At 36.6% G+C, this 11,595-nt stretch overlaps 1 long non-coding RNA gene across 1 annotated transcript in view; it reads left to right on the top strand.

The window, feature by feature from the left end:
* The first annotated feature begins 463 nt into the window (after positions 1-463).
* Positions 464-11,595, top strand: part of LOC125614100 — a 41,604-nt gene continuing 30,472 nt past the window's right edge. Inside the window, exon 1 of the long non-coding RNA XR_007344733.1 lies at positions 464-11,026. This is a non-coding gene — a long non-coding RNA (uncharacterized LOC125614100). The remainder of the gene's footprint in view (positions 11,027-11,595) is intronic.

Below are 11,595 nucleotides of genomic sequence, written 5' to 3'. Positions count from 1 at the left end.
TTTTTTTTTAATTTTTTATTGTGGGTTGTTCAAAACGTTACAAATTTCTTGGCATATCATATTTGACACTTTGATTCAAGTGGGTTATGAACTCCCACCTTCACCCCATACACAGATTGCAGAATCACATCAGTTACACATCCATTGATTTACAAATTGCCATCCTAGTGTCTGTTGTTGGATGTTGTTTTAGTCAGCTCTTTTTGTTATTGTGACCAAAAGACTCGACAAGAACAATTTAGAGGAGGAAAAGTTTATTTTGGTTCATGGTTTCAAAGATCTCAGTTCATGGTCAGTCAGCCAACTTCATACCTCTGGCCAGAGGTGAGGCAGAGAATCATTAAACAAGAACATGGCAGAGGAAAGCAGCTCAGGACATGACAATCAGGAAGAAGAGAGAGAGCTTCTCTCACCAGGGTCAAAATATAAACTCCAAAATCATGCCTCCAGTGACCTACTTCCTCCAGCCACACCTACTGATTGGGTCACAACTCCCATAATCTAATCATTTCACTTCTGAAAATTCTTGCATAGTCTCACATAAGCTTTTGGAGGACACCTCATATCTAAACCATAACAGAAGTCTAGGCACTATAAATTTAATCACTATGAATATATTACTGACAATTCAATCCTGAATTTATAGAAGAGGGACATCATGCTTTATCAGTGACTACTAGTCTAGTAGCTAGGACATTTTCTAGTCAGTGTAAATACTAAATTCAGTTGGTGATATCATTTAAAGATCCTAAATTCAGTGTGTTTTCAACCAGGTCCATGTCAGCGCTCTTAACTCTTTGAATAGGAATGAGTACTAAAAGGAGTGAATTCAAGCCCACAGACTAAACACTCCCGGGAACGCATCTCAAACAAAATTAGGTTTATTAAACTTGTTACCACAAGGGGATATGTTTAGCCCAGAAGAACTGTGGATCTGGATATAAGAAGGGGGAATTGGAGTCAAGAAACCACCTTGGAGTGCATAAACTTGAGCTAAATCTTCTCAGGAAGATTTAAAGAATTACAACTTCTAGCTGGGACAGTTTGGTGATTGGGTACATTAATAATGTTTATCAAGCAGGCAGAAGGATTAAAGCAAGCTTGAGTGTCAAGAAGTAGCAGTTACTTATGCTGATCAGAAGAGAGTTATTGAAGCATTTTTTTTTTTGTGGTTGTGGATTGGCCTTGTTCCAAACATGTCACAAGGTGGCTTTGTCTGAATGTAGTCCATATTTTGTAAGTTTTACTTACAGTCAGATTAGAATATCTGGGTTGGCTCCATTTGGCATGTTTTTCACTTTCTCAGGCACATGGCTGCCTTCTTGTTCACAAGAGCTTAGGACTTGCCCCTATTAGATTGGCTTTCCATAGAATTTTGAGAAAGAATAAGCTGTTGAGGTTTCTAAAGGAAATAATCTTAACATATTACTAGGATGCTGTGGGGTTGTGATGGGGCTTTAGGTAGAGGACATACTTAGACAAGGAACTTGAAAGATAAACCATTCAACTTTATAAATAAATTGATTATGTACAAATAAGCACTCTTTCATGCCTAGACATTACCTGTATACATGGAAGATCAATGTGGTTTCTTGACTCCAATTCCCCCTTCTTCTATACTTCTATACTATTGCCTTGGCCTTATTATAATCTCACCTTTTGATTTGGGACTTGACCATGTGAATTGTTTTGGCCAATAGAATTTTTTTAGCAGACTAATGCAAAGAAGAAAAGATTTCTTTGAGAAAATGAATTAAAGCCAAGGTCTGAAAGATGAGAAGGATTACCTAAGCAAATCAAGGGAGCAGGTGTGCGTAGGATAAGCTTTCCTGGAAAAAGAAAGAGTATGTAAAGAGTTCCAGAACAGAAGAGCACAGAATTCAATGGAGAGGAAGTGCATTAAGACTGGTGAGAAAGGAAGGGATTAGAAGATAACATTACAGGCTGTACAGCAGATTTAGGAATTTATCCTAACAGTAATGGAAAGCTATGGAGGAGGTTTAACCTTGGAGTAACATCATCTAATTCACTCTTTTGAAAGATTGCTTTGGTTATAGAGTTGTTTTTATAATTAGGAATAGAATTTGGTACAAATGAGTCCTAGCATTTATCCATTTTGTCAGGATGCCACACAATACGAATTGGCTTTCTCATTTGTTCCATTAAAATCAATGACTTTGTTTAGGCAAAGTGGCTCCTGGATATCATCCCAGAGAGGGGTTGAAGGGTTCTTCATAATGTTCTAAATTTACTAAATGAAAATAAGAGAGTATCTGAGAGGATTGATTTTGGGGTGAGCCAAGAGTCCTTGGTGGCACTAGGCCAAGCAAAGAACTGCCATTAGTCTTAAGTTGAAAAAGCTGTAACTATCAGGAACTGATAGGGGCCCCATTTTATTCCAAGGGCAACTCATTGTGGAAATGAGGTTGGGAAGAATGAATCACATTTTTCTCTATGATAACTGAAAAGACATAACCCTTTCCAGCATAGCCTATGTCAGATTATTCAGATTTGGATCTCACCTGAAGGTGCAATTTTTGCTGTCATATGTCAGAACATATTCTCTAATTTAGAAACTTAAGAAGGCTGATATGATATATCCTTTCATATGAACATAAAATCAAGCCAAAAGTGAGATCAGATGACACTGAGTCTTAGAAACTTGAAATTATGAGAACAGGAAATTAAATTACAAGAAAAAAATTGGCTTACTTTATTAGGTTGGCTTATTTGTTTTTTAAAATGAAGAATTTTTAAAACTGTCAAAAATGGCTGTGGGTGGCTGATTTTTCTGGCTACATAAGCTTTGGGCCTGGTTTATCTTTATAACCTGATAGTATCCATACTTTTATTTACAGAATGAATGAAATATGAGGGGACTTTAGGTTCACTGAAGTTGTCTGCAGGCTAAAATGTTATGTAATTGTTAGAAGAGCATGTTTCAGGACATTGGATTGTGCAAGCATAAATTGTATTAAATGTTGACAGAGGTTTTAAGGGTCTCTTGAGTTTAGACCTGTTGACATTTTAGGATGGGTAATTCTTTGTTGCATGAGGGGAGCTGTTGTGTGGGAGGAACAGCTGCCCTGTGCATTATTAGATGTTCAGTAGAATCTCTGGCCTCTACCCACTAGATGCCAGTAATGCCCTCCCCTACAGCAGTGACAAAAATGCCTCCCGATATCACAAATGTCCTCAGGGTGCCAGATCATCCCAGATTGAAAGCTACTGAATTACATACTGTTTAAACAATGTGAAATGACTATTGAACAGATTTTAATGTTTTTTACTTTTTTGATTATGCCCAATTACAAGACAGGTTATTTATAAATAGGTTCAGAGCTACACACCAGTACAAGAGGAAGAATTCTAAATGTTATCCTGCATCATGATTGAAGTTGTGGGTGAATACTAGGGTGAAATGTCAGAGGTGTTTCTTGAGCTTTAGAAAATCTTTCACTGGTCCTTGATAAAAGTGAGAGAATTTTAAAAAAATATGCATGTTTTGGTGTGTGGTGTGTGTGTGTGTGTGCATGTGTGTGTGTGTGTGTGTGTGTGTGTGTGTGAGAGAGAGAGAGAGAGAGAGAGAGAGAGAGAGAGAGGGGCAGGGCAGGCATAAAGCTTGAAAAATTCTGAATTCAATGTAGTTTATGCATCTTAGGTGCATGACAGAGTATGAAGACATAAATATTTATTGAATGAAATATTCATTAATTCCAAGTTTGTTTTTTTTAAACTTACCTTTTGATATTAAAGCTGAGATTGAGAAATTCTGTGGATTACAAGGATAAAGGGCTTTTGACTAAGGTCACATGTGATTTTATTTAAGAACATATTGGAAGGGTCAAATAAAACTGGTGACCACAAACAAGTGATAAAGGAAATTGAGAGGGTGGATTTAGAAATGGTTTCCTCTCAAAGAATTACTGGGATATGAAATGAGGAACTAGGAAAATAGGATCCCTAGAAAAATGGTTGAATTCACCAAATATCAAGTATTTTGAAATAGGAAGGAATGACTCATAGCGTATCTTTGTAGAATTTGCCTATCCCTAAAATACTGATGGAGAGAGTATTCCAAGGAAATTATGAGATAAATTTGAATGTTGCTAAACATTAGATAAATAGAGTTAAATATGAAAATGGAGAATACAAATAATACACTCATTAAACAAGAATAAAATGCCCATATGGAAATAATACTCAGAGCTAAAAGGCAAGCATAACAGTTAAGGATGTGAGCTCTAGAAACAGACTTCCTAGAATAGAATTCCAGTTCCCCCACTTATTGTGTAGCTTGAGCATGTTACTTCTTTCTGTGTGCCCCAAATATCCATCTTTATAAAATGGGAAGAATGATAGCTATATCATTCTTCACCTACCTTATGGAGTTTTTCTGTGGATTAAATAAGTTAGAACATGTCGAGCAGTTAAAACTGTCTTACTTTTTAGCAAATAAATTTTAAAAAATTTTTTATTAATGCATTATAGTTATACATAATATTGGTGTTCATTGTGACATAATGATGCATGCATGGAGTAAAATTTAATTCTTCATAATAAATGTTGGCTATTCAAGGTTCAGGAGAACTGTGACTTTCCCATAGTTACAGGTCTAGTTCGGTAAAAAGTTAAGACTTTCTGTTCACATCAGATTCTTTTATGGTAAGCTGTTGTCTTCCCTATATTGTTTCTATATACATGTGTGAGAAGGGGATGAGGGGGTAATATGTAGATATAGAGACAATATTAGTGAAACAGCAATTGTTGGTTATTTCATATTACTTTTATAGCACTATCATACTTGAGCCTCAAACCAAAGACTTTATGATATCAGGTAAAAAGAAATTTCCATGTTATAGTTGCAGGAACAAAGAGTTGTTAGAAATTTTAGGCAATTTGCTCAAGATTTCAGAGCCTACAAATAATAGAATTGGAATTAAAAAACAGGGCTTCTGACTACCCTTCTGTGCCTCTTTCCTTGCACCCACACTCTATCTCTTGCTTAAGTTGAATGTAGGGGGAATGACTGTGGAAGGAAACTGGAGTGCAGGGAAGTACAGTGGAGGGAGGCCTGATGTTCATCAGGCAAGGACCATCAGGGAGAGATTGTTGGAAGAGACACCAACAATTTCTCTGCAGAGCACTCTTGAATCCATTTATTTAATCCCAGCCCTCCTCCAATGTCCTCCATCATCTCTCATCTGGTCTCCTACCTTCTGACTGGTCAATCCATGCTCTAATTGCTGCCATAATGATTATTCTAAGGAATGAAGCTGGTCATGTCATTCCCATCCCACCTCTACCCTCATTCCTTCCCTGACCTTCCATCCTCTTTGGATCAAGCCAACCTCACCCAAGGGTAATTAAAGTCTTCCAATGTTGGCTTGTGTTCTCTTATCAACACCCGCTTCTCTCCATTGTCTCTGTGCTTCCTTCATGCCGATATGTATTTCAATCTTCTGTATTGCATCATAATCTCTTTTCTTCCTGCTATCTATATGCAACCCTCTTATAGCATTAGACACATTATATTTGAACTGTCTGTGGACTTTGAAAAATGGGATGTTTCATCAGGCAATGAAACTTGGGAAGAAACCTTGATACAATCAGTCATTATTAATATTTAACATATATTAACATTATTGCTCTGAGTAGATGCTGTAAATTGGCCTTGCAAGAGTTATCATTTCTGTCAGAGAATATGTTTAAATTCTAATCCTGGAGTTAGCATTTTCCAAAAGGCTTTTCTACCCCTTGTGAATTAGAAAAACCAAACAGCTTTCCACAGAGATGTCTGCTTTCCCCCCAACTCCCTCACCCCTCCCCAACATGAGTGTCTCTCTGATCTTCAGAGAAGGTACATTTGATACAACTGAGTTGCAGTCTGGGCTCCTGTCTTCCATCAGGCCTGTGCATACAGCTAATCTAAGTCTAGAATCTTTGTCTTCCCATGGCCTTTCTTCCCTCATTTCTCAGGAGTGGAAATCTGGAGCAGGTGGAACTTCTGGTTTCATCCATTAAACCAAAGCCTGCAACTCCATCCCAGCTCTCTTCTTCCATCACTTGATTCCTTCTAAGCTTGCTCAAGTTTGCTCACAATGTCTTCCACTGCCCCTATAACTGAGGCTCTGCCTCCCCTAGTCTCCAGGGGTAATTTGTATCTTTGAGATCTGTAGGAATGGCAAAAGGGTTCATGAGTGGTTTGTGTAAGTAATTACATTGGCCATGGTTTATCTGGACACATCTTAGAAGCATAAAATATTAAATCAACTTGACCAAGAAAAACCAATTTATCTGAGAGTTTTGATCTAGGTCCTTTGTTTCTCCTCAACTATTGAGGAAAAAAAGTGAAAAAAGAGTGTTAACTACATGTGTCTTTCATCTTTAGAACAATTTAATAATATAAAACAAGGGGAAATTTTGTACTTTTAAAACGGAAAAACTGAAAACTATAGAAAAATCCTGTAATTATATGGAAATTGTTGTTCAAATTATAATTATTTTCTCATCTAATTTTCAGGTTCATGGTACAGTTGGAAAGAACCTATTTTAGTCTATTATACATCATGTGTGATTATGATTTCTTTTTAATATAAAATGAGAGTAGATTAAAATGAGAAAGGAATTTTCACTTCAGTTATACACATAGCATATTGAGACAATGTTCACCTATAAATAACCTAGAAATAAAACAAGTCTTTATTTCCAAGCATACTATAACTAGAAATATACAGATTCATGTTCTCCAATACAAGATGATATAGAACACAAACTTCAGTTTTGTTTATCATTGTTCTTGCTTTTATGCCTTTTTGGGCAGCTTATCTCATGTGGCCAACATTTGAAGTCTTATGTTTACTTTCCTAAGTTACCTACATAATTCTAATTTCCAGAAGATATAGAATCTTTCCCATCTGTGCATCTACTTTCATCTCTGACAGAACTTTCAGTTAGTATAACAGGAGACAAAGAAGTCTGATTTAGAGTATAAAGCTCTATTAAGAGTGATTCTACCCCACAGGGGAAATTTTCAATATCTAGATATTTTTGGTTTTCAGAACTGAGAGGTTTGCTACTAAATCCAGGTAGAGCCCAGGGATGCTGCTAAACATCCTACAGTACACAGGTCAGCAAACAAACAGATTTCCCCCTCAGCCTCTGAAAGAAGTATAGCCTTGCCATCACCTTGATTTTAACCCATTTTGGACTTTTGATCTCTGGAACTGTAATTTTAAGTGACTGGATTTTTTACAGTCACATTAGAAAAAATAATACAAATAAGCATAGGCAATTTGCAGAACAAGAACTATAAATGCCTAGTAACTTTATGAAAAGGAAGTCAAACTGAAACATTAAAATGAGATGCCATTTTCAACCAATTAAAATGATAATCACAAAATCACTTGATAATGTTGGAAAGATGTGGGGTGCAATTTCCACTCATTAGTCCTACATTTTGTATGGAAGTTCGACAATATTTGTTGTTAAAATTTGGCATGGCCTGGAATCCAACAATTTCACTTTGAGGGATAAATCCTTGAGAAAAATCTAGCATAGGAGGTACCAGAGATCTCTAGAACAATGAACACTGTAGCATAATTTATAATTGCAAAACAACTGGGGAACACCTTAATTATTGGCCAATAGAGGAATTTATAGATACATTGTGCTCTCTGTGTAGATTGCATAAATTGGTTAGTATGAATCAATGTAACCTCATGTTTCAACAAGGGCAGCTCTTCAGCAATTTGTAGCATGGCATAATAGCATTCACACAATTTTAAATATATAAATCACCATTATATGTGGTCTATGGATGTCTATCTTTGTAGTAAATCACAAAAACATGGACAGGGAAGATGCACAGCTCTCTGTACCAGCATTTGACTCTGGAAAGGATGGCAGATAGGAAGGACTAAAAAATGAGTTTTGACTTCATCTGTAAGGTTGTAAAAACAAAAAAATTAATATCAAACACCAAATTTTGCTCATTCTTATAGATTGGTACACAGATGTTTCATATTTTTCCTTCTCTTTTTGCCTCAAATTATTTTTTTTAATTTATTTTTTAGTCGTAGTTGGACACAATACCTTTATTTCAGTTACTTATTTTTATGTGGTGCTGAGGATTGAACCCAGGGTCTCGCACATGCGAGGCGAGCACTCTACCACTGAACCACAACCCCAGCCCCACCTCAAATTCTTTCTGAAACACAAGCATAAAAACCAGAATGGGTATAAAAAAGAGAGTGACCATATTGAAATTGGTTTAGAATAAACTGTGGCTATAAACTTAGGTTCAAAACTCATTGATTTTATTTGTCTTTTTGAATTGGGAAATATCCTGATGCATTACTACAGATTTAGTATCTTCAGTTATTAAATAGGTTCAGGATTGTACAAGCATGAGGTATTAACTGGGGCATTACTCAAATTTTTATCATGGTTTCAGTCAAGAAAGTGACTTGTGTTATCTCAGTTGATCAAAGAATCCCATTAATTAGGTAACACAGATCTTCTGAGAAATTATATTTTCCAGATGAAAAAGCAGAGACCCAGAAAGGACAAAGTAACTTGTCCAAGGTTGGTAAGCATAAGAGCCAGAGCTTGAATGCATGTCTTCTGAGTCTAAATACCATGTCTTTTATTTTGTACCAATGATCTCCTGGGATGAATAATAGCTGGTTTAATAGCTGTTGCTGTGTGTGAGTATGAGAAAGTCCCTAGATGTTTTAGTTGACTCAAATGCCATAAAAGTCTGTCCTATGAATCAGCCATTTAAACAAGCAAGAAAACAAGTAAACAAGCAAATAATTCTTATCCAGGAGAAATATTTAGTGTAGTGTTATGTAGGGACTTGTCCCAATATTTAAATGCTATTAGGTAATATCCTGGGAAAGGAGTTTGAAGATGGATATTGATAAATGAGAAACAGGTGAGGATTACTAAAATAATAAAGTGTGGAGATTATGTTAAATATGGATCATTAAAGGACTCTGTCATGTTTCACTGGGAGATGAGAAACCTTAGGGGAAGCAATAGCTATCTTTAACTTTTTAAAGAATTTCCAAGTGGAAAAGGAATGAAAGAATTAGAAATGGGGCCAACATAAGGAAGTAATGCAGTGATGCCATTTTTCAGCTAAGAATACAGAACTTCTCAAATATAGAGCTGTCCCCACAAAAAATGGAATGAGCTGTCTCAGAGGAGTCCAAGCAGAAACTGATGAATGGTTTTCAGCAACGCTTAAAAGGAGATGCTTAGTTTGGAAAGGTGCTGAACTAGATGAGAGAAATGGAATCATTCTATGCCTATCATTCTTCCTAACACTGGTGTAAAAGGAGAAACAGGAAGCTACTCAAACACTTCTGGAGGCCCCTCCTGCACGTTTTCTGCTTTGTTGGCCAAATCTACTCTTGTGGGGTCCCTCAGGCTAAGTTCAGGCACAAGACTGAAAATATCACAGGAGAATGCAGCAGAGCAGACAGGTATCATCTGTCTTCAGAACTCCAGAGCTTGGTAGGAATATACAAAGACAAGTTGGCCACCGTGACTGAGGCCAGGTAGCCAACTGGAAAACTGGTCACAGGATCTAACATGCAGTTTTTCTAGTTGCTGTACCATGAGTCAGTGCACTGCTTAAGATGAGATCTAGGATTGGTAAATGCAAAGGAGGAATAAGATGAAGCAATATGAATTCTTGAGGTCTTATTTTGCTGTTCCCACCCTTGTATTCAGGTACCATTATTTCACCATGCCTTTCTGAAGGTCCTCTTGCTCTTGCTGACAGTGACATACTCATTTGTATCAGAATCTGCATTTTAATAAGATAATTGTTATTTGTATACACATTGAAGTTGGAAATGTACTGCCTCAAGGATTTCAGGGTTGTACTTATGAATTACTTCAATTATACCACAACTGACCAATAAGTAGTTATTATTAATCAGAATGCTTCTAAAGTTATCATAAAATCTAGTCATGCACCTGAACAGAGTCAATACTGGATGATGGCAGTAAAGGTAAAAGATGGAGGGGTTGGGGTTGTGGCTCAGTGGTAATACACTTGCCTGGCAATGTGTTAGGCACTGGGTTTGATTCTCAGCACTGCATATAAATAAATAAAATAAAATAAAGGTCCATTGACAACTAAAAAAAAGTTTTAAAAAAAGGTAAAGATGGAGATGTTGCTGGACACCAATGTGAAGAGAAATATCATGAATCCTGAAAGCTTAAGAAGAAAGTAATTTTCCCTTTTTTAGAATTTCAGAGGGAGAGAGAGAGAGGTAGGGTGGGGGTAGACATAGAGAAATATCTTTGGGACCACAAAAATAATGAAGTGATAGCACTGATGGCTGTGATACATCAGAGACTGACTGGTAAGTTCAATTGTATTTCTTGGGATTACTTCTGTTTTTTGCAGACAGCTTCCTTGATGTCCTAAAAAGTTTAATAATGAACTAAAATAGCATGGCATGGTAGGTATTGTGCTTAATTCTCCTGAGTCCATCCTACCCCCAGAGACTTTGTATCCAAAACAATTATAGAAATTCCATTCTTCTTTCAAGTAATTATTTCAGGGCTGGACAACCCTAAGCCAGTTTGGACTAAAGAGAGAAACTTGCCAAGGGTATCTGGGAAGGAAGGTTTCTCAGCCTTAGGAGAGACCCACAAGAAGCTTTCCTTTCACTTGATAGGCATAAATGAGGGTGGATGGGTGTAGATTGCCAACAACAGTTGTCCTACTACTATAAGGTAAGCATGCCTTAGGATAAAGTCAACCCTATAGGCTTTATCATAAGTTGCTTATTCTTTCTTTCTTTTTTTGGCAACTTTCAAGTCTTCAGAGGAGAGGAACAGAAAGAACACACATCTTCAGTGACACTGTTGAATCCCTGAAGCTGCTCTACTTTTGGAATTTCTGGTGCATAAACTATTACATTATATTTCTGCCAAAGTCACCTTTGATGTAAGGTTCATTGCTGCCCACAGCCATGAATATCCAGAGTGATAGAAGTCATTGGTAAGAATCCTCTCCTTTTAGCAACCATAGCAAAACTGTGATATTAGCATGGTGTCACAATCATCATTTCTAAAGTGATCCTATTTAAAATCACAGACACTTATCCCAGGTGAAAGAATACAATTTTTACCAACTATAATGAGATTCAACAATTACAGGAGGGTAATTTTGAAAACAGATGTAATGATACTCCCAGCCTATGCAAAGCTTATTTTAGTACTTTCATTGGCAATTCTTCACAAGGTGCTCAGGGTTGCTGTGGCTGTAATTGATAAGACTGATTGCATCACAAAGGACAGTAACATGCTAAATTCATTTCAACTTTCAGATTGTATTTATCATAGAATTTATGTGAAAGCACTCATTGTTTTGACTTAAAAAGGTTAAAACAAAACTCAATTTTACATTCTATTTTCTCTATTGTTAACCATTCACAGCACCCCATTTCCTAACTTGTCTGGAATGTATATCTTAGAGAAGAAGGTGATTTTATTGCTGGTAACTGATTTGATTTGTTAGAGATGGAAAAAAGTTCGGGGCCATTACTACTAAAAATAGCCAGTGCCATC

The sequence above is a fragment of the Marmota marmota genome, unplaced genomic scaffold, assembly GCF_001458135.2.
Source record: "Marmota marmota marmota unplaced genomic scaffold, marMar, whole genome shotgun sequence".
Taxonomy (NCBI): Eukaryota; Metazoa; Chordata; class Mammalia; order Rodentia; family Sciuridae; genus Marmota; species Marmota marmota.
The sequence above is the reverse complement of the archived record's forward strand: the minus strand, read 5'-3'. Positions and strand labels throughout refer to the sequence as shown.